This window comes from Ranitomeya variabilis, chromosome 1 (genome assembly GCF_051348905.1).
Source record: "Ranitomeya variabilis isolate aRanVar5 chromosome 1, aRanVar5.hap1, whole genome shotgun sequence".
Lineage (NCBI taxonomy): Eukaryota > Metazoa > Chordata > Amphibia > Anura > Dendrobatidae > Ranitomeya > Ranitomeya variabilis.
The window spans coordinates 638,368,856-638,393,729 of NC_135232.1; the positions used below are offsets into that span (position 1 = coordinate 638,368,856).

Genomic DNA, 24,874 nt, shown 5'->3' on the forward strand with positions numbered 1-24,874 from the left:
GACAAACGTGAGTGAGAGCTGTGCTCATGATCTGTGTAATGTTAGCTGGGAGGGAGAAGCCCCCCCAGTTGTTAGATAGCAACGTATTTGTTTAGTTAGCGCCGGACAGGCCAGGATTTATTTTTATGTTTTGTTTTCTGTATTTGCTTTCACTTTAATAAACCTGACCTGAGGTCAGTCAACTTGGAAACCTGCTGTCGCCTCAGAGTTCAATGCACAAACCACGTGACCTTTGACCCCAGCAAAGGCGATCCCGGAGTGTTTTGTCACAACAGGTATACCCCATGTTATACCAGGGGAGGCCAGGCACAGAACAGATCTGTATACAGGTATATCTCATGTTATAGCGGGGGAGGCTTGGGCACAGGACAGATCTGTATACAGGTATATCCCATGCTATAGCGGGGGAGGCTTGGGCACAGGACAGATCTGTATACAGGTATATCCCATGTTATAGCAGGGGGAGGCCGGGCTCAGGACAGATCTGTATATCCCATGTTATACAGGGAGAGGCCGGGCACAGGACAGATCTGTATATCCCATGTTATACAGGGAGAGGCCGGGCACAGGACAGATCTGTATATCCCATGTTATACAGGGAGAGGCCAGGCACAGGACAGATCTGTATACCCCATGTAATACAGGGAGAGGCCGGGCACAGGACAGATCTGTATACCCCATGTAATACAGGGAGAGGCCGGGCACAGGACAGATCTGTATACCCCATGTTATACCAGGGGAGGCCAGGCACAGAACAGATCTGTATATCCCATGTTATACAGTGAGAGGCTGGGCACAGGACAGATCTGTATACCCCATGTAATACAGGGAGAGGATGGGCACAGGACAGATCTGTATACAGGTATATCTCATGTTATAGCGGGGGGAGGCTTGGGCACAGGACAGATCTGTATACAGGTATAACCCATGTTATAGCGGGGGAGGCCAGGCATAGGACAGATTTGTACATCCCATGTTATACCAAGAGAGGCCGGGCACAGGACAGATCTGTATACAGGTATACCCCATGTTATACCAGGATAGGACAAGCACAGGACAGATCTGTATATCCCATGTTATACCAAGAGAGGCCGGGCACAGTACAGCTCTGTATACAGGTATACCCCATGTTATACCGGCCACAGGACAGTCCTGCATATATGTATATAAACTATGTTATACAGGCCACAGGATAGGTCTGTATATACCCCATGTTGTACAGGGCACAGGTCAGTTCTGCATCTATATGTATAATTGTCTAAGGGTCTGTTTGTCTGTAACCGAAATCCCGTGTCGCTGATTGGTTGCGCACGGCCAGCCTCAACCAATCAGCGTTCATAAATAAACTACATACATATACTAGAACGAGAATAACATGAAGGACAGTCTGTGAGGGCGAGAATAACATGGAGGACAGTCTGTGAGGGCGAGAATAACATGGAGGACAGTCTGTGAGGGCGAGAATAACATGGAGGACAGTCTGTGAGGGAGAGAATAACATGGAGGACAGTCTGTGAGGGAAAAAATAACATGGAGGACAGTCTGTGAGGGCGAGAATAACATGGAGGACAGTCTGTGAGGGAGAGAATAACATGGAGGACACTCTGTGAGGGAAAAAATAACATGGAGGACAGTCTGTGAGGGAAAAAATAACATGGAGGACAGTCTGTGAGGGAGAGAATAACATGGAGGACAGTCTGTGAGGGAGAGAATAACATGGAGGACAGTCTGTGAGGGAGAGAATAACATGGAGGACAGTCTGAGGGAGAGAATAACATGGAGGACAGTCTGAGGGAGAGAATAACATGGAGGACAGTCTGTGAGGGAGAGAATAACATGGAGGACAGTCTGTGAGGGAGAGAATAACATGGAGGACAGTCTGTGAGGGAAAAAATAACATGGAGGACAGTCTGTGAGGGAGAGAATAACATGGAGGACAGTCTGTGAGGGAGAGAATAACATGGAGGACAGTCTGTGAGGGAGAGAATAACATGGAGGACAGTCTGTGAGGGAGAGAATAACATGGAGGACAGTCTGTGAGGGAGAGAATAACATGGAGGACAGTCTGTGAGGGAAAAAATAACATGGAGGACAGTCTGTGAGGGAGAGAATAACATGGAGGACAGTCTGTGAGGGAGAGAATAACATGGAGGACAGTCTGAGGGAGAGAATAACATGGAGGACAGTCTGAGGGAGAGAATAACATGGAGGACAGTCTGTGAGGGAGAGAATAACATGGAGGACAGTCTGTGAGGGAGAGAATAACATGGAGGACAGTCTGTGAGGGAGAGAATAACATGGAGGACAGTCTGTGAGGGAAAAAATAACATGGAGGACAGTGTGAGGGAGAGAATAACATGGAGGACAGTCTGTGAGGGAGAGAATAACATGGAGGACAGTCTGTGAGGGAGAGAATAACATGGAGGACAGTCTGTGAGGGAGAGAATAACATGGAGGACAGTCTGTGAGGGAGAGAATAACATGGAGGACAGTCTGTGAGGGAGAGAATAACATGGAGGACAGTCTGAGGGAGAGAATAACATGGAGGACAGTCTGTGAGGGAGAGAATAACATGGAGGACAGTCTGTGAGGGAGAGAATAACATGGAGGACAGTCTGTGAGGGAAAAAATAACATGGAGGACAGTCTGTGAGGGAGAGAATAACATGGAGGACAGTCTGTGAGGGAGAGAATAACATGGAGGACAGTCTGTGAGGGAGAGAATAACATGGAGGACAGTCTGTGAGGGAGAGAATAACATGGAGGACAGTCTGTGAGGGAGAGAATAACATGGAGGACAGTCTGTGAGGGAAAAAATAACATGGAGGACAGTCTGTGAGGGAGAGAATAACATGGAGGACAGTCTGTGAGGGAGAGAATAACATGGAGGACAGTCTGTGAGGGAGAGAATAACATGGAGGACAGTCTGTGAGGGAGAGAATATATGGAGGACAGTCTGTGAGGGAGAGAACAACATGGAGGACAGTCTCTGAGGGAGAGAACAACATGGAGGACAGTGTGTAAGGGAGAGAATAAAAATTTTCCCAGTATTTAAGTTTATCATATGGTAAATTAAATGGTGTCTTTGAAAACTACAAGTCATCCTGTAGAAAACAAGCTGTCATACAGCGATAGATGACTAATAAAGTTTTGACTCTTAAAATAAAGACAGGAGAAAAACAATGGCAGTGTGTCCAATGGGTTAAAATAAATGTAAGCACCAATGTTTATATGAATACTAGATGGTGGCCCGATTCTAACGCATCAGGTATCTACTATATAATCGTCTAATTCTGTCTGTTTGTAACGGAAATCCCGCGTCGATGATTGGTCTCGCCAGCTGCCCGCGACCAATCAGCAACAGGCGCAGTCCGGCCGCAAATTGGCGCGGAATTTGAACCACGCTTCGCTGATCGGCCGGGCGCGCCAAATCAGCGATATTGGCGCGGGATTTAAACACCGCTTCACTGATAATGTATATATTTTACCCGGAAAATCCTGTGTATTTATTGCATTATTCTTAAATCTTCATAAATAAACTACATACATATTGTAGAATAACCGATGTGTTAGAATCGGGCCACCATCTAGTCTACTATATAATTGTCTAATTCTGTCTGTTTGTCTGTAACGGAAATCCCGCGTCGCTGATTGGTCGCGCCAGCCGGCCGCGACCAATAAGCGATATTGGTGCGGAATTTAACCGCCACTCACAGCACGACGTAGTTCACTCACGTTTACTGAACAAGTTCTGTCAGTCACAGTGCCACGTAGTTCACTCACGTTTACTGGACAAGTTCTGTCAGTCACAGTGCCACGTAGTTCACTCACGTTTACTGGACAAGTTCTGTCAGTCACAGTGCCACGTAGTTCAGTCACGTTTACTGGACAAGTTCTGTCAGTCACAGTGCCACGTAGTTCAGTCACGTTTACTTCATATTTAAACTAGATACATATTCTAGAATACCAGATGCGTTAGAATCGGGCCACCATCTAGTATATGTATATACCCCATATTATACCGGGCATAGGCCAGTTCTGTATATATGTATATACCCCATGTTATACCGGGCACAGGACAGCTCTGTTTCTATGTGTATACCCCATGTTATTCCGGGCACAGGACAGCTCTGTATATACCCCATGTTATACAGGGCACAGGACAGCTCTGTATGTACCCCAATGTATATTGGACACAGGATAGCTCTGAATATATGTATATACCCCATGTTATACCGGGCACAGGACAGTTGTGTATATATTTATTCCCCCATGTTATACCGAGCACAGGTCAGTTCTGCATTTATCCCATGTTATACTGGGCACAGGTCAGCTCTGTATATTAGTATATACCCCATGCTATACCTGGCACAGGACAGCTCTGTATATATGAATATACCCCATGTTATACCGGACGCAGGACAGCTCTGTGTATATGTATATACCCCATGTTATACGGGGCACAGGACAGCTCTGTATATACCCCATGTTATACGGGGCACAGGACAGCTCTGTATATACCCCATGTTATACGGGGCACAGGACAGCTCTGTATATACCCCATGTTATACGGGGCACAGGACAGCTCTGTATATACCCCATGTTATACTGGGCACAGGACTGCTCTGCATATATGGATACCCCCATGTTATACCGGGCACAGGACTGCTCTGTATATATGTATATGCCCCATGTTATACCGGGCACAGGACAGCTCTGTACGTATGAATATACCCCATGTTATACCAGGCACAGGACTGCTCTGTATATATGAATATACCCCATGTTATACCAGGCACAGGACTGCTCTGCATATATGGATACCCCCATGTTATACCGGGCACAGGACTGCTCTGTATATATGTATATGCCCCATGTTATACCAGGCACAGGACAGCTCTGTATGTATGAATATACCCCATGTTATACCAGGCACAGGACTGCTCTGTATATATGAATATACCCCATGTTATACCAGGCACAGGACAGCTCTGTATACACCCCATGTTATACCGGGCATAGGACAGCTCTGTATATATGTATTCCCCATGTTATACCGGGCACAGGACTGCTCTGTATATATGTATTCCCCCATGTTATACCGGGCACAGGACAGCTCTGTATATATGTATTCCCCCATGTTATACCAGGCACAGGACAGCTCTGTATACCCTCATGTCATACCAGGCAAAGGACAGCTTTGTATATATGTATACCCCTATGTTATACCAGGCACAGGACAGCTCTGTATACCCCTATGTTATACCAGGCACAGGACAGCTCTGTATATATGTATACCCTATGTTATACCAGGCACAGGACAGCTCTGTATATATGTATACCCCTATGTTATACCAGGCACAGGACAGCTCTGTATATATGTATACCCTATGTTATACCAGGCACAGGACAGCTCTGTATACCCTCATGTCATACCAGGCAAAGGACAGCTCTGTATATATGTATACCCCTATGTTATACCAGGCACAGGACAGCTCTGTATACCCCTATGTTATACCAGGCACAGGACAGCTCTGTATATATGTATACCCTATGTTATACCAGGCACAGGACAGCTCTGTATATGTATACCCCTATGTTATACCAGGCACAGGACAGCTCTGTATATATGTATACCCTATGTTATACCAGGCACAGGACAGCTCTGTATACCCTCATGTCATACCAGGCAAAGGACAGCTCTGTATATATGTATACCCCTATGTTATACCAGGCACAGGACAGCTCTGTATACCCCTATGTTATACCAGGCACAGGACAGCTCTGTATATATGTATACCCTATGTTATACCAGGCACAGGACAGCTCTGTATATATGTATACCCCTATGTTATACCAGGCACAGGACAGCTCTGTATACCCCTATGTTATACCAGGCACAGGACTGCTCTGTATATATGTATACCCCCATGTTATATCAGGCACAGGACTGCTCTGTATATATGTATACCCCTATGTTATACCAGGCACAGGACTGCTCTGTATTTATGTATACCCTATGTTATATCAGGCACAGGACAGCTCTGTATATATGTATACCCCTATGTTATACCAGGCACAGGACTGCTCTGTATATATGTATACCCTATGTTATACCAGGCACAGGACAGCTCTGTATATATGTATACCCTATGTTATATCAGGCACAGGACAGCTCTGTATATATGTATACCCTATGTTATACCAGGCACAGGACAGCTCTGTATATATGTATACCCCTATGTTATACCAGGCACAGGACAGCTCTGTATATATGTATATCCTATGTTATATCAGGCACAGGACTGCTCTGTATATATGTATACCCTATGTTATACCAGGCACAGGACAGCTCTGTATATATGTATACCCTATGTTATATCAGGCACAGGACTGCTCTGTATATATGTATACCCTATGTTATATCAGGCACAGGACAGCTCTGTATATATGTATACCCTATGTTATATCAGGCACAGGACAGCTCTGTATATATGTATATCCTATGTTATATCAGGCACAGGACAGCTCTGTATATATGTATACCCTATGTTATATCAGGCACAGGACAGCTCTGTATATATGTATACCCCTATGTTATACCAGGCACAGGACTGCTCTGTATATATGTATACCCTATGTTATATCAGGCACAGGACAGCTCTGTATATATGTATACCCTATGTTATATCAGGCACAGGACAGCTCTGTATATATGTATACCCTATGTTATACCAGGCACAGGACAGCCCTGCGGGGGTGGCGAGCCCAGCCTGTGGCCACCTCTGCCCTGGATCGGCAGACATGTTGGCCACCACAGCACAGGGCAGGCAGCACAGACGCGACCCGAGCAGCACAACCCACATCGTGAGATCTGGATCTGCCATCGGGGTCGGAGGCCTGGTCTGACTGATCCGGTTATGGCCGTTGTCTGTCCAGCAGCCCCGGTGTGTGCCCCTTCCCAGGGTTAGGCCCGGTCCACAGCCTAGAGTTTTAGGCCTGTTCCTGTACAAGTCGCTGGAGACCACCATGACAGTGCGGGAGCGCAGTGACGGGGCGCGGGGCGCACACAGACACACACACTCAGCAGCTTACCGTGTCCGTACGGAGCCGGTCTGGGCCTCACTGCTCCGGACTATCCCCGGAGTCACACGGAGCGTGTCACGGGCTCAGGCCGAGACTCCGCCCGCTCCGGCGCCTGCCTCCCGACTGTCGGTAGAGGGCGCTCCGGAGCACACACCAGGCTGCTGCGGGCGGACCACACACTCGGCAGAACACTTTTGGTTTCAAGTTCCTGCCCGACTCATTTTAAAACCAAATGACTTTTTACAGGCTGCAGAACTAAGCAACATTTTCCCCCGCCCACGGCGCAGACTGCTAACCACAAGATCAATGGATTCCTCGAGTTCCTGATGTTCCATCCCTCTGTGCGACTTATTCAGGAGTCATTGCCCCGTGCAGAACAGGAGCCCTGCGACATGTGACTCATGAGTGGGCACAGAACAGCCCCCAGCAGCACAAGCAGGGGGTTACTGGCAGTCTGGCTGGGAAGGGCCAAAAGTTATGGGGAAAGGGCAAGAGGGGTAATTTACTAAGATTTGTGTGTTTTTTCCAACCTTATTATTAAAGGGTATAATTAAATAAAAAGGCCACAGGTACCTGACTGTCTCCTCATCAGTGGGGCAGCCAGTGACATCCTCTAGTCACCTGACTGCTGCAGCCAATCACAGGTGTCATAAATGACTGACGGACGTTATGTCACAGCGGAGGGCCCAGGGCCCGGACCTCTCCTGGAGAGGCCTCTTCACGCCATTATTTCTTATTCATGTAGAAAGAGGCGAGTATCGAAAAAGCAAAGCTCCGCCAACCATTATCTATGACATCTTCTGGCGTGAGCCATTGTCAATCTGTTGGACCACCGCAGGTCCCAATGCCCCCACAAAAAAAAACAACTTTTGAATAGTGTTTATAAAACCAGTTATAACGTACCGGTAATAGGATTTTACGGAGTCCACGACAGCACCCCACGAGAGAGGGGGTCCGCCCACCTTCAGGGCAGGAAGCTACAGGTTAAAAAGGGGGTGGTCCCTCTCGCCTCCGCAGTTGTGTTTCAGAGTATGCCAGGAATAGTACACAAAAAAAATTATCTTGTTCCTACTATACACCACCACCACTACAGTTTAATCACACTTCCACAAAGAGTGCAAGAAATTCAGCAATTAATTACGGTGGGAATGTGCGGGTGCTGTCGTGGACTCTGTAAAATCCTATTACCGGTAAATAATAACCGATTTTCCTATCGCCACGACAGCACCCCACGAGAGACTTTCAGAGACTATCACCTGGGAGGGACCACAGCACTAAGTACTGAACGGCCAAACTGTAAACTAGAGGTGGATGAAAGATCAAGACGGTAGTGTCTATAAAAGGTGGAAGGTGACGACCACATTGCCACCTTACAAATCGATTCAATGGAGACGTCCTCCTTTTCGGCCCATGATGACACCATGGCTCGCACTGAGTTCAACTTGACTTCCACTGGTGGAGACTCCCCTTTGGTTGAATACACCAGGTTGATCGCATCCTTTATCCAACGGACGATAGTGTTCTTTGTGACACTGAACCCCTTTCTTTGACCATGAAAAGAGACAAACAGTGCCCTACTCTGTCTCCACTCCTGCGTCCTCCCCAAGTACTCTAGCACCCCTCTTTTAGCATCTAGAGTGTGGATTTTTTTCTAGTGTTGTAGGGTTATCATAGAAGGATGGTAAATAGATCTCCTGACTCCTATGAAATTTTGAAGCGACTTTAGGTAAATACGCTGGGTCAGGCTTTAAAACTATTTTACTCTGATAGATCTTCAAAAAAGGAGCCTCTACTGATAATGCCTGAATATCACTGACTCGCCTTTTTGAAGTTAAGGCTATCAACAAGGCAGTCTTAAGGGTCAGTACTTTAGCAGAGGCCGAAGCTAGGAGTTCAAAAGGGGACCTGTTATGGCATCTAGTACTCGGTTTAAGTCCCATGGGGGCAATCTAGCAATACTCACCGGGTTACTACACTCACAGGCTTTTATGAATCTAGTAATCCACCTGTTCCCCGCTATGTAATAGTTATATAATGCCCCCAATGCTGACACTTGTACCCTATCAGTACTAACAGATAACCCCAATTCTCGGCTAGGATCATCGGAATCTGGTCTGATAGGGGAGCTGAGTGAAGCAACAACATTTTTTTTCCAGGTTTTAAAATAACTTTTTGTGGTTATTTCCTTTCTACTTGTTAGTAAAGTAGCTATTAGGGCCTCTGAACCCCCTCTACGCCTCAGCAGCTCCCTCTCAAATTCTACGCCGCCAAGTGGAGACCTTGTATCTATGGATGACGGAATGGCCCTTGAGAAAGAAGCCCTGGCCCCGACAGTAGCACCCATGGGTCGGTGACGGACATTTTCTTCAGCCATGAGAACCATGGCCACCTGGGCCAGAAGGGGACAATTAGAATCACTCTCGCCCTCTCCTCTCTGATATTCTTGAGGACTAGCGGGATCAGACACATTGGGGGAAACGCATAAGCCAGAGCATAATCCCACCGGACCCGGAAAAAATCTAATATTTCTGGCTGGTCTGATGCCCGTAGCGATGCAAACATCCTGACCTGTCTGTTGTCTCTTGTGGCAAAGAGGTCTATCTGCGTGAGGCCCCATAATCGTACGATGTGCCTGAAAACCTGCCGGTCCAGGGACCATTCCCCCTGCCGCAAGGAATGTCGATTGAGATAGTCCTCCTGAACGCTGTGTACCCCTCTGATGTGAAGTGCCGACAGTGAGAGGAGGTGATTCTCGGCCAACGTCATAATGTCGCCTGCCGTGGGCATCAGCGACTGATCTGGTCCCCCCTTGACAGTTTAAATAAGCTACCATGTTGGTGTTGTTGGCACATGTAAATTCCACAGTGTCGGTAAAAATTGCAGGAGCGCGTACTTTACCGCCATGAGCTCCTTTAGGTTTGAGGAACACTCTTCGTCTGTGGCCGTCCACCTCCCTTGGGCTAATCTGTCTCCCATGTAAGCTCCCCACCCCAAGGGGCTGGCGTCGGTTGTAATCACACTGTCGGGTACCACCCCCCATGGAACCCCTTTGGACAGATGCGCTGGGTCCAGCCACCAGGTTAGGCTGCTGACCGTGGCGACCGACAACCTCAATCTTCCTCCAAGGTGGCCCTGCAACCTTCTCTCTGCCTCGAGCACTTCGCTCTGCAGCAATCTGGTGTGGAACTGAGCCCACTGTACAGCTGGCATGCAAGCTGTCAAAGAACCCAGCAGAATCCCAGCCCCGCACTGTGTGTTATGCATTATGCACAGTGCGGGGCTGGGATTCCAAAGGTGGGTGGCCGCACTGCCCGCACAGGCGCAGTCTGCAAGCCTGGCTGGGACGTCAGACGGCCAGAGCTTACTGCGCCTGCGCAGCACAGTAGTACACAGCGCAGGCGCCGGTTTTGAAGCGTAAACAGCGCTGAGGGGGCAGCGCCTAAAGCCCCACAAGATTGGAGTGACGGCAGAGTAGCGGTTCAAGCTGGGGAGTGAGGACCCGCCTACCTGGCTAACGACAGGTATTTTGGCTAAGTTTCAAAACGCTTTATTTTGGGAATACTTGAACCAAAAACTAAAAGAGCCACCTTGTTAGAATGCAGCATTACTGCTGCACAAGGTGGCTCTTTTAGTTTATAATGGCTGGAGGGGGGTGACAGTGGCCCTTTAAGGATAGGTCTGGACTGCCCATTATCCTTCTGACTTTGGGGATGATAGCTAATTTTTTGTCTTCTGCACAAGGCAATCTTGCCTTACTCAGGCGTGTACTATGGAGGACAGAGAATGAACTTCAATCCAATATTGCAGCCAGCATGCAGCCAGCGGGTAAGGAAAGGGTGAATCAAACACCCGAAAACCTCGCCCCTATGGCTGAAAATTGTTCCCTCCAAATTCAGGTGACAGAGTCCCTTTAAAGTCTTTAATTGGAAGAAGTCTGGGGCCATACTGCGGAATTCCAATCTCAGCCCTGATGACACTATTCTGAGGACCCAGGAGCTGGATGTTATGCGGGACCATTTATTACAGAAATATAGCAATCTACCGCCCACTGGGAGATCTGGACTAGCGATAGTTGCACCCCCTCGAGACTGCTCCGAAGTAGACACCTTTCTGCTTCGGATCCCCCGGCTTCCAATCCTGGTGCTTGTACCTTCTCTGGAATGACAACTGCTTCCTAAAGGTGCTCCTAAAAGTAGGAGTAAATATTTTAGGGAACCTCTTCTTTCTGTCACCTGCCTTCATTAGGATTTCATCCAGCACGGGGCCAAACAAGTACTCACCCCGGCATATACAGGTCCTTCTCAAAAAATTAGCATATAGTGTTAAATTTCATTATTTACCATAATGTAATGATTACAATTAAACTTTCATATATTATAGATTCATTATCCACCAACTGAAATTTGTCAGGTCTTTTATTGTTTTAATACTGATGATTTTGGCATACAACTCCTGATAACCCAAAAAACCTGTCTCAATAAATTAGCATATTACACCCGTCCAATCAAATAAAAGTGTTTTTTAATAACAAACAAAAAAAACATCAAATAATAATGTTCAGTTATGCACTCAATACTTGGTCGGGAATCCTTTGGCAGAAATGACTGCTTCAATGCGGCGTGGCATGGAGGCAATCAGCCTGTGACACTGCTGAGATGTTATGGAGGCCCAGGATGCTTCAATAGCGGCCTTAAGCTCATCCAGAATGTTGGGTCTTGCGTCTCTCAACTTTCTCTTCACAATATCCCACAGATTCTCTATGGGGTTCAGGTCAGGAGAGTTGGCAGGCCAATTGAGCACAGTAATACCATGGTCAGTAAACCATTTACCAGTGGTTTTGGCACTGTGAGCAGGTGCCAGGTCGTGCTGAAAAATGAAATCTTCATCTCCATAAAGCATTTCAGCCGATGGAAGCATGAAGTGCTCCAAAATCTCCTGATAGCTAGCTGCATTGACCCTGCCCTTGATGAAACACAGTGGACCAACACCAGCAGCTGACATGGCACCCCACACCATCACTGACTGTGGGTACTTGACACTGGACTTCAGGCATTTTGGCATTTCCTTCTCCCCAGTCTTCCTCCAGACTCTGGCACCTTGATTTCCGAATGACATGCAAAATTTGCTTTCATCAGAAAAAAGTACTTGGGACCACTTAGCAACAGTCCAGTGCTGCTTCTCTGTAGCCCAAAAAGTGGCTTTACCTGGGGAATGCGGCACCTGTAGCCCATTTCCTGCACACGCCTGTGCACGGTGGCTCTGGATGTTTCCACACCAGACTCAGACCACTGCTTCCTCAGGTTCCCCAAGGTCTGGAATCGGTCCTTCTCCACAATCTTCCTCAGGGTCCGGTCACCTCTTCTCGTTGTACAGCATTTTCTGCCACATTGTTTCCTTCCAACAGACTTACCATTGAGGTGCCTTGATACAGCACTCTGGGAACAGCCTATTTGTTGAGAAATTTCTTTCTGGGTCTTACCCTCTTGCTTGAGGGTGTCAATGATGGCCTTCTTGACATCTGTCAGGTCGCTAGTCTTACCCATGATGGGGGTTTTGAGTAATGAACCAGGCAGGGAGTTTTTAAAAGCCTCAGGTATCTTTTGCATGTGTTTAGAGTTAATTAGTTGATTCAGAAGATTAGGGTAATAGGTCGTTTAGAGAACCTTTTCTTGATATGCTAATTTATTGAGACAGGTTTTTTGGGTTATCAGTATAGCGAACTAGGAGAGACAAGAGTGGACCCTCTGGACCGTGGGGAGCCCTACCCCTGGGCGAGCGACCTAGGTGATAACGACCCCTATACAGGGACCGCAAGGAGCAAGCCCAGAGGTCACTTACCCACGGTGAGATACCAGTAGGGACGGCTCCAGGAAGAGAGATAAACGAATGCAGGATACTGAGGAAGAATACGGGAAGCAGCTAGAGAGCCCGGAGGGCTGGGAGGCAGGAACGGAGCGGAGCTGAGGGAAGGAAAACAAAACAAAGACCATAGGTAAACCACAGGAAAAGAAGAACAGGGACTGCAGGTAACAACAAGGAGGAAACGGAGTGAACCAGAGAGAACCGGAAGGTAGCACGGTAAGGCACAGAGTGCAGGTACTTGAGCAGGGAATACGAAGGGCCAAACGTAATAGCAAACGTGCTAAAACAATCAGGCACCAGGAAGCAGGAAGAACTACCTTTTATAGGAGGAGCAGGAACAGGATTGGATGGAAAGAACATGTGACTTCAGGAGGAGGTAACAGAGACGCTGGGCCTGCGAGCTACAGGGAAGCTAGAGCGCCTGCGCAGAGAAAGAACACCTGCAGAGGAGCATGCAGACCGGGACGCTGGAGCGGTGGAAACGGCGACGCTGGAGCGTGCAGACCGGGACGCTGGAGCGAAGGAACGAGGATGCTGGAGCGTAGCGGAGGATGTAACAGTACCCCCCTTCTTATACCCCCCTTTACGAAGAGTAGCAAAAAACCTATTGAGAATACGAGGAGCATCAATGTTCTCCAAGGGCTCCCAGGACCTCTCCTCCGGACCAAAACCCTTCCAGTCCACCAGAAAAAACTCTTTTCCCCGAACCTTTTTAACAGCCAAAATGTCCTTAACCTCAAAAATGTTGTCCGTGCTGGCAGGTTGAGAAGAGGAACAAGAGGGAGAATGAAAACGGTTAAAGACGGCTGGTTTGAGAAGAGAGACATGAAACGTATTGGGTATACGGAGCGAAGCAGGCAATTTCAGCTTGTAGGCGACTTCGTTGACTCGACGTAGAATCTCAAAAGGACAGATGAACCGTGGACCAAGCTTGTAGGAAGGAATCTTGAGTCTGATGAATTTTGAAGAAAGCCAAACTTTGTCACCAGGAGAAAAAGGAGGAGAATCTAAACGCCTCTTGTCTGCTTGTCTCTTCATTCTAGAAGAAGCTAGATTTAAGGTCCCTTTGACCTCGCTCCAGATGGAAGAAAAGTTGAGAGCCGTAGAGTCAGCATCTGGAACACCAGAGGCAGGAGAAACCGGTAGGGGAACACTTGGATGCCGTCCAAAAACAACAAAAAATGGAGACTTTGCGGAGGACTCGCTGGAGTGGTTGTTATAGGCAAACTCCGCCCAAGGAAGTAGTTCGACCCAGTCATTATGGTGAGCATTAGAAAAATGCCGAAGATAAGCAGCCAAGGTTTGGTTGGTACGTTCTGCTTGACCGTTAGTTTGAGGGTGATACGAGGAAGAGAAGTCCAGATTCACCTTTAAAAGTTTGCACAAAGCTCTCCAAAAGCGGGAAGTAAATTGAACCCCTCTGTCTGACACGATGTGTTGAGGAAGACCATGGAATTTGAAGATGTTAAGAATAAAAATGTTAGCCAACTCAGGAGCTGAAGGTAAACCGGATAATGGAATGAAGTGAGCCATCTTAGAGAATCTGTCCACAACGACGAGGATGACCGTGCAGGCAGAAGAGCAAGGTAGATCGGTGATGAAGTCCATTGCGATGTGTTGCCAAGGTGCGGACGGAACAGGAAGAGGAAGGAGATTTCCATGCGGTAGTCGCCTGGGTACCTTGTTTCTGGCACAAGAAGGACAAGAGACTACGAAGTCCTTTACGTCTTGACGTAAAGTAGGCCACCAATAGTAACGCAAAATGAGAAGAAAAGTCTTTCTAATACCGGCATGACCAGCCAATTTGGAAGAATGGCCCCAAGATAAGACCCTCTTAGTGTCTTCATCCAAGACTAGAGTTTTGCCCGGAGGAGGTTGGAACATCCGTAAAGGGGCTACGGTGACCATCTTAGTAGGGTCAATGATGTAAGCTGGCTCCTCCACGGTATCTGACGATTGGAAGGACCTGGACAGGGCGTCAGCTCTTATGTTTTTGTTGCCGGGCCGAAAACGAAGTTCGAACTCAAAGCGAGCAAAGAACAAAGACCATCTAGCTTGACGTGGATTCAATCTTTGCGCAGTCTGTAGGTAAGTAAGATTCTTGTGATCGGAGAAGATTACAAACGGGTGCACCGAGCCCTCCAGTAGATATCTCCACTCGCCTAGAGCCAATTTGATGGCCAGCAATTCTCGATCTCCAATTGTGTAATTTCGTTCAGAGGGTGAAAAGGCTTTTGAGAAGAAGCCGCACGGTGCCGTTAGACCCTCAGGAGTCCTTTGTGAGAGCACAGCTCCAGCTCCGGTAGAGGAGGCGTCAACTTCCAGAATAAAAGGCTTGTTCACCTCCGGGTGATGCAAGACTGGGGCAGAAGAAAAAGATCTCTTGAGAAGGACAAAGGACTTCTCGGCCTCAGGAGACCAATCCTTGGAGCAGGAACCTTTGCGAGTGAGAGAAGAGAGAGGACGAATCATGGAGGAGAAATGTGGGATGAATTGCCTGTAGTAATTGGCGAATCCGATGAAGCGTTGAATGGCTTTCACTCCGCAGGGCCGTGGCCAGTTAATAATGGCATTCACCTTCTCAGGGTCCATCTTAAGGCCGGAGTCAGAGACAATGTAACCAAGGAAAGGTAGTGAGGTTTGCTCAAACAAGCACTTCTCTATCTTGGCATACAAGTGGTTTTCTCTTAGGCGTTGCAAGACCTCACGGACACTCCTGCGATGTGACGGAAGATCAGAAGAAAAAATAAGGATATCATCCAAATAAACCAAAACACAAGAGTACAGAAGATCCCGGAATACATCGTTAACGAACTCTTGGAAAACCGCAGGAGCGTTGCAGAGACCGAAAGGCATGACTAAATACTCGTAATGTCCATCCCGGGTGTTAAAAGCTGTTTTCCACTCATCACCAGAGCGGATCCGGACCAAATTGTAAGCGCCTCGTAAATCCAACTTAGTAAAAATACGAGCGCCACGGAGGCGATCGAAGAGCTCCGGAATAAGGGGCAGAGGATACCGATTCTTAATCGTGATGCTGTTCAAACCCCGATAGTCTATACAAGGTCTTAAGGAACCGTCCTTCTTCTTCACAAAGAACCCTGCTCCAGCAGGGGAGGAGGATTTCCGGATGAATCCTTTAGCTAGGTTCTCTTGTATGTACTCAGACATAGATTTGGTCTCAGCTGCAGAAAGCGGGTAAATCCTTCCCCTAGGTGGAGAACGGCCGGGAAGAAGCTCCACAGGACAATCGTAAGAACGATGGGGAGGAAGATTCTCAGCCTCTCGCTTGTTGAAGACGTCAGCGTAAGACCAGTAAGGAGAAGGTAACCCGTCAGGAACTTCAGCAGGCTGGGTACGAGAAACCGGACATACAGACCGAAGGCAACGATCATGGCACGAAGGACCCCACCGAAGTACATCTCCAGTGCGCCAATTCAGTGTGGGCTCATGTAGTCGAAGCCAAGGGAGACCCAGCAGGAAGGCGTAGGAAAGGTTAGGCAGAACATAAAAAGCGATCTTCTCGCGATGAAGGGCCCCAATTTGTATCTCCACCTCTTCAGTGACGAGGGAAATTGCATCTTGTAAAGGTCTTCCATCCACAGAGGCGATTAGACGGGGAGTGTCCAAAGAGATTACTGGTACGCGAAGCCTCCGAACCGCCTCAAGACTGATAAAATTGCCTGCCGCTCCAGAATCCACATACGCCACCTCGGAAGATTGATGCTGGTTAGAGAAAAAAAGAATGGAAAGAGTCAAAGGTTGAGAGGAAACGCGGGCACCTAGGGAGGCCTCTCTTACCTGTCCTAGGCGGAAGAGTTTTCCGGTCTGTCAGGGCAACTGCGGAGTAAATGGGTTGCACTACCACAATAGAAGCAGAGGCCCTGGGTGCGTCTCTCTTTGCGGCGTTGTTCCGCCATTTTAACTCGATCCACTTGCATAGGTTCAGAGGTTGGAACAGTAGAGGGAACAGAAACGGGAGCACGAGAAATACTAGACTGACGGAAGGTAGCGGAGACAGGCATAGATCTCCTCTCTCGAGCAGACTCCCGCGAACGCTCCTGGAAGCGGAGGTCGATCCGAGTGGCGAGAGAGATAAGGTCCTCCAGGGTAGTTGGAGTGTCACGACCGGCGAGCTCATCTTTAATACGGCTGGACAGGCCTCGCCAGAAAGCACCCACAAGAGCCTCATTGTTCCACCCTAACTCCGAGGCCAAAGTACGAAAGCGGATGGCATATTGTCCAACGGAGGAAGAACCCTGACGCAGATTAAAGAGAGACTCGGTCGTAGAGGCTAAACGTCCGGGCTCATCGAAAACTTTCCGAAACGTCTCAAGAAAGTCCTCCAGGTGGCTGACAACGGGATCGTCACGCTCCCATAAGGGGTTCACCCAAGCTAATGCCTCCCCCTCAAGATGAGACACTATGAACGCCATTCTCGCCCGATCTGATGGATACTGAAGTGGGAGAAGCTCAAAGTGGAGGCGGCATTGATTTAAAAAACCCCTGCAAAGTTTTGGATCGCCAGAGTACCTGGGAGGTTTACCCAAACGAGGGAGAGGGTGAGCGGTAGACGGAGGACTGGAGTCAAGGGAAGAGGCTTGTGTGACCACAGCTGGGGCAGACTGGAGACTAAACAAACGGTCATCAATAGAGGCCATATAACTCAGCATGCGGGATTGGGTGTCGCGTTGCTGGGCCAGCTCTTGTTGGAGACTAATTAACTGGGCGGCGTTAACTGGGTCTGAAGTCTGTATCGAGGTAAGGCGGGACTCCATAGACTTCATAAAAGCCATTATGCACCGTTGGTTTTCACGCAAATGGGCTAGCTCTTTCTGGGCCGAGAAAGGGGTACCCGCGGGGTCCATGGCCTGATTGTACTATAGCGAACTAGGAGAGACAAGAGTGGACCCTCTGGACCGTGGGGAGCCCTACCCCTGGGCGAGCGACCTAGGTGATAACGACCCCTATACAGGGACCGCAAGGAGCAAGCCCAGAGGTCACTTACCCACGGTGAGATACCAGTAGGGACGGCTCCAGGAAGAGAGATAAACGAATGCAGGATACTGAGGAAGAATACGGGAAGCAGCTAGAGAGCCCGGAGGGCTGGGAGGCAGGAACGGAGCGGAGCTGAGGGAAGGAAAACAAAACAAAGACCATAGGTAAACCACAGGAAAAGAAGAACGGGGACTGCAGGTAACAACAAGGAGGAAACGGAGTGAACCAGAGAGAACCGGAAGGTAGCACGGTAAGGCACAGAGTGCAGGTACTTGAGCAGGGAATACGAAGGGCCAAACGTAATAGCAAACGTGCTAAAACAATCAGGCACCAGGAAGCAGGAAGAACTACCTTTTATAGGAGGAGCAGGAACAGGATTGGATGGAAAGAACATGTGACTTCAGGAGGAGGTAACAGAGACGCTGGGCCTGCGAGCTACAGGGAAGCTAGAGCGCCTGCGCAGAGAAAGAACACCTGCAGAGGAGCATGCAGACCGGGACGCTGGAGCGGTGGAAACGGCGACGCTGGAGCGTGCAGACCGGGACGCTGGAGCGAAGGAACGAGGACGCTGGAGCGTAGCGGAGGATGTAACAATCAGGAGTTGTATGCCAAAATCATCAGTATTAAAACAATAAAAGACCTGACAAATTTCAGTTGGTGGATAATGAATCTATAATATATGAAAGTTTAATTGTAATCATTACATGGTAAATAATGAAATTTAACACTATATGCTAATTTTTTGAGAAGGACCTGTAGCACATAATTTCGCTTTAGCCTGGGCATCCCCCCTCCAGCCATTTAACCAGAGTGCTCGGCAGGCAGCATTCCACAGGCCAGCAGATCTAGCTGCTAACCATAAGGAATTCACCAATGCGTCTGCTAGGTAAGCCGCCCCTTCATGGATCTGGGAGGAGTCCAGCAACTTGTCTCTAGGTAATCGCGTTCTTATTTGATCTTCCAGCTGGTCCAGCCAGACTAACATAGACCTGGCAGTACAGGTGCCTGCAGTCGCTGGCTTAAACACCCCCACCGACGATTCCCAAACTCTTTAGGAGCATGTCCGCCTTCCTATCCGACAGGTCCTTGAGATGACCTCCATCCTCTAGGGGTAGTGCCGACATCTTAGATGAAAAGGCTATGGCTGCGTCTATCTTAGGGATTTTAACCCATTACATAAGTACCTCATCATCAAATGGGTATCTCCGTTTGGATGGTAGAAATGTTCGGTTATCCTGTCTATCCCTTTCCTTTTTAACCAGGTCTTTCACAGAGTCATTCACTGGGAAGGACTTACGACTCTTGTGGCACAAGCCTGCAAACATTAGGTCCTGAGTAGATCTGGGCTCCCTGCTGCCTGCCTCGTACTGATCTTACTAAGGAGTCCACATTCTCAATTGGGAAGCAAGGCCTTCCTTCCTCATCCAAAGATGATGATGGGGATTCTGAGGACTGAAACCTCAGCCTTCTTGCCAATGGACTAGAGTCTGAGGTAGACTCAATAATATTAGCCTTCCTTTTCCGGGTCTTCCCTCTAAGGGAGTTCCTAACTCCTTCCCTGATCAAAGACCTCAGATCCGCAGTACGTACAGGGGCCTCTTCTTCCAGGGTCTGGCAGACACATGACTGAAATAGCCTCTTAGCGTAATTGTCAGGGAGGGATACTGCACATAAGGCACACTGCCTGTGCTTAGCTTTTGCTAACCTCTTAACCTGGGAACAGAACACAAAAGAAGGGGGGATTCAGCCATCTAGGTGACCATATCAGCAATCACCAATGTAGTTGTCTTAGCAGGGTACTGGCTCTGGAGGTGGTGATCCAGCATGCGACGTAGGGGTCCTTGATGGCTGATGCCCCGTCCACTGCGGCTGCCAGTGGTTCTGCTCCCTCTGGAGTGACCACTGCCGCCTTTGCTTTTCCGTTGCTCCGGAACCGCTACCACCAGCAGTGGCAACTGCTCCTACATGGCATCCACAGATGACATTTTTGCAGCACACTTCCTGCTGCACAACGCCAGCATAAGGAGGCCCGGCCCTCCCCAGCCCCTCCCGGAAGTTGTCATCAACACTTACACATACCTCCCAACTTTTGAAGATGGGAAAGAGGGACAAAGTTAGCGGCGCGCGAAGCGCGCCGCGGCAAATTTTAGGCCACGCCTCTGACCACACCCATTCATAATTAGTCACACCCATATCCACGTCCCAACTACACCCATTTAGCACTGCTGATCACACTGTTTCATATACAATAGTTATAAACAAAAAAATATGGCCACACAGTGCTCCATACTGTATAATGACCGCACATGACGCTCCATACTGTATAATGGCCACACATGACGCTCCATACTGTATAATGGCCACACATGACGCTCCATACTGTATAATGGCCACACATGACGCTCCATACTGTATAATGGCCGCACATGACGCTCCATACTGTATAATGACCGCACATGATGCTCCATACTGTATAATGACCGCACATGATGCTCCATACTGTATAATGACCGCACATGATGCTCCATACTGTATAATGACCGCACATGATGCCCCATACCGTATAATGGCCGCACATGATGCTCCATACTGTATAATGACTGCACATGATGCTCCAGACCGTATAATGACCACACATGATGCCCCATACTGTATAATGGCCACACATGACGCTCCATACTGTATAATGGCCACACATGATGCTCCATACTGTATAATGACCGCACATGATGCTCCGTATTGTATATTGACCGCACATGATGCTGCATACTGTATACTGGCTGCACATGATGCTCCATATTGTATAATGACTGCACATGATGCCCCATACTGTATAATGGCCACACATGACGCTCCATACTGTATAATGACCGCACATGATGCTCCATACTGTATAATGGCCGCACATGATGCTCCATACTGTATAATGACCGCACATGATGCTCCATACTGTATAATGGCCGCACATGATGCCCCATACTGTATAATGACCGCACATGATGCTCCATACTGTATAATGACCGCACATGATGCTCCGTATTGTATATTGACCGCACATGATGCTGCATACTGTATACTGGCTGCACATGATGCTCCATATTGTATAATGACTGCACATGATGCTCCATACTGTATAATGGCCGCACATGATGCTCCATACTGTATAATGACCGCACATGATGCTCCATACTGTATAATGACCGCACATGATGCCCCATACTGTATAATTGCCACACATGACGCTCCATACTGTATAATGACCGCACATGATGCCCCATACTGTATAATTGCCACACATGACGCTCCATACTGTATAATGAACACACATGACGCTCCATACTGTATAATGACGGCATGCATACCGTATAATGGCCCCACATGATGCTCCATACCGTATAATGGCCGCACATGACGCTCCATACTGTATAATGACCACACATGATGCTCCATACTGTATGATGACCACACATGATGCTCCATACTGTATGCTGGGTGCACATGATGCTTCATACTGTATAATGACCACACATGATGCTCCATACTGTATAATGACCGCACATGATGCTGCATACTGTATAATGACCGCACATGATGCTCCATACTGTATAATGGCCACAGTTCTCCATACTGTATAATGACATACAGGCACGCAGCTCACACACACACGCTCACACACATGCACACGCACACAGCTCACACACACGGCCCACACACACGCAGCACACACACAGCTCACACACGCACGCAGCTCACACACATGCAGCATCACACACACAGTATCACACATACACACGCAGCATCACAAACGCAGCTCACAAACACATGCAGCTTTGACACAAATGCATCACATACGCAGCCTTCACACACACACCCATCACACACACACGCAGTCATCACACACACACACGCAGTCATCACACACACACACGCAGCCATCACACACACACACACGCAGCCATCACACACACACACGCAGCCATCACACACACACACCCAGCCATCACACACACGCAGCCATCACACACACACACCCAGCCATCACACACACACACCCAGCCATCACACACACACCCAGCCATCACACACACACCCAGCCATCACACACACACACCCACAGCCAGGTTGGCACTAGGAGGGTGCTGGCTGGCACTGTTAGAGGTGTTACAGTGCTACCTGTGGATGGAGAGGTGCATGGACACACTGCACTATCTGGTTTGCAGGCTTCTCCCTGCCGCCCCTTATCCTCCATACACAATGCATGCCGGTGTGTGCCGGTAATGATGACCGCCTCCCTCCCCCTCACACGCCGCTGCCGCCTCCGAGTGACACAAGGACCAGACTCTGCGCCTCAGCATCGGGTACCACAGATTCCCGCGCATGCGCGTTGCGGTGCGTGGTGGGGGAGACACCAGGCTGGAGTCGGCGCCGCGCACGCAGCTGGTCCCTCCTTCCCCGATCTCCTGGCCCAGATTTACTAAACAAAGGCTGCAGAGTGTGATCATGCCGGCCGCTTACGTCACTGACCCCGCCCGGAGTGCGGGACTAGTCCTAATCGTCTCTACGTCCCGGAAGTGGGCGGGGCTTCACCGGCGGCCGCAAATTCGGGATTTTAAATGCCCGAAGCGGGACAGCGGGACCCCGGTGCCAAAGCGGGACTGTCCCGCTGAAATCGGGACGGTTGGGAGGTATGACTTACAGGTCACATGTGCTTCTTCCTCCCCCCACTGCCTCCGCTTACCGCTCCACGTGCGGCGCCAGCCAGGTCTTCTGGATGGACACAGGGACTCATTTCCCCCTTGTGCTGCGGCCTCACCCGGACCCTGGGGATCGCGACACCCTGGCCAGAAGAGGGGGGGCCTACGAGAGAACACCCCACGACGCTGCTTCAGGTGCTCCCGTCTCTGCCGCTCTCTACGGATGCTGCACAGAGGCTCCAGGACCCGGGTAAGACTTCTGCAGGTTCCCACTCAGGACAGGAACCCAACTGAGGAGGCGAGGAGGAGCGCCCCCCCTTTTTATTCTGTAGGTTCCTGTCCTGATGGTGGACGGATCCCCTCTCTCTGTGGGTGCTGTCGTGGCGATAGAAAAACTGCAATTATAAAGCCAAAACCCAAGAAGGGGTAGTGAGTAGAGTTGAGCACATTTCTCAAAATTCGGTCCCAATTACAATCAGTGGTGAATATTGTTTTTGCAATATTTTCCGAATGTCATTAGAGTCAATAGGAGAAGAAATGACCGAGTATGTTCGGAATCTATCGTCATACATAAATTCGGCACAAATAGGACACAAATATGGCAAATTCAGATATGGTGATGATTCCGAACATATTCGCTCAACACACAGTTTTTCATTAAAAAACATAAAAGCGTAAAAGCCATCCCACCATGTGTCAAAGTGACGCCAATGTGAATAAAGGCTGAGCAGGACCGGGGTCCGATGCTGTGTAATCTGGCTAAGCTGAATAGTGGTCATGTGGATCAGAGGAGCAGTGGAGCCGCGCTGGGAACTGGAGGAGACAGCAGTCAGTAAGTCATCTAACACATAATACACCACAGGCATATTCAGAAGGAATTAGTCAAAAACAATTAGCTGGGAGAACTACCTTAATTTCTAGGCAGATCAGAGTAGTGGTAAAGTGCATAGATATAGGAAAAGGTTACATAGTTACATAGTTAGTAAGGCCGAAAAAAGACATTTGTCCATCCAGTTCAGCCTATATTCCATCATAATAAATCCCCAGATCTACGTCCTTCTACAGAACCTAATAATTGTATGATACAATATTGTTCTGCTCCAGGAAGACATCCAGGCCTCTCTTGAACCCCTCAACTGAGTTCGCCATCACCACCTCCTCAGGCAAGCAATTCCAGATTCTCACTGCCCTAACAGTAAAGAATCCTCTTCTATTTTGGTGGAAAAACCTTCTCTCCTCCAGACGCAAAGAATGCCCCCTTGTGCCCGTCACCTTCCTTGGTATAAACAGATCCTCAGCGAGATATTTGTATTGTCCCCTTATATACTTATACATGGTTATTAGATCGCCCCTCAGTCGTCTTTTTTCTAGACTAATTAATCCTAATTTCGCTAATCTATCTGGGTATTGTAGTTCTCCCATCCCCTTTATTAATTTTGTTGCCCTCCTTTGTACTCTCTCTAGTTCCATTATATCCTTCTTGAGCACCGGTGCCCAAAACTGGACACAGTACTCCATGTGCGGTCTAACTAGGGATTTGTACAGAGGCAGTATAATGCTCTCATCATGTGTATCCAGACCTCTTTTAATGCACCCCATGATCCTGTTTGCCTTGGCAGCTGCTGCCTGGCACTGGCTGCTCCAGGTAAGTTTATCATTAACTAGGATCCCCAAGTCCTTCTCCATGTCAGATTTACCCAGTGGTTTCCCATTCAGTGTGTAATGGTGACATTGATTCCTTCTTCCCATGTGTATAACCTTACATTTATCATTGTTAAACCTCATCTGCCACCTTTCAGCCCAAGTTTCCAACTTATCCAGATCCATCTGTAGCAGAATACTATCTTCTCTTGTATTAACTGCTTTACATAGTTTTGTATCATCTGCAAATATCAATATTTTACTGTGTAAACCTTCTACCAGATCATTAATGAATATGTTGAAGAGAACAGGTCCCAATACCGACCCCTGCGGTACCCCACTGGTCACAGCGACCCAGTTAGAGACTATACCATTTATAACCACCCTCTGCTTTCTATCACTAAGCCAGTTACTAACCCATTTACACACATTTTCCCCCAGACCAAGCATTCTCATTTTGTGTACCAACCTCTTGTGTGGCACGGTATCAAATGCTTTGGAAAAATCGAGATATACCACGTCCAATGACTCACCATGGTCTAGCCTATAGCTTACCTCTTCATAAAAACTGATTAGATTGGTTTGACAGGAGCG

The 24,874-nt window shown here is 48.4% G+C and overlaps 1 protein-coding gene across 4 annotated transcripts in view; it reads right to left on the bottom strand.

Annotated features, from left to right (window-relative positions):
* The window catches only part of HECTD1 (HECT domain E3 ubiquitin protein ligase 1), a 124,034-nt gene extending 116,802 nt beyond the window's left edge, over positions 1-7,232 (bottom strand). For all 4 annotated transcript variants that reach the window (XM_077261035.1, XM_077261023.1, XM_077261027.1 and 1 more), the window contains exon 1: positions 7,095-7,232. The gene's annotated coding sequence lies outside the window, so the exon portion shown is untranslated. The remainder of the gene's footprint in view (positions 1-7,094) is intronic.
* Positions 7,233-24,874: the final 17,642 nt, after the last annotated feature.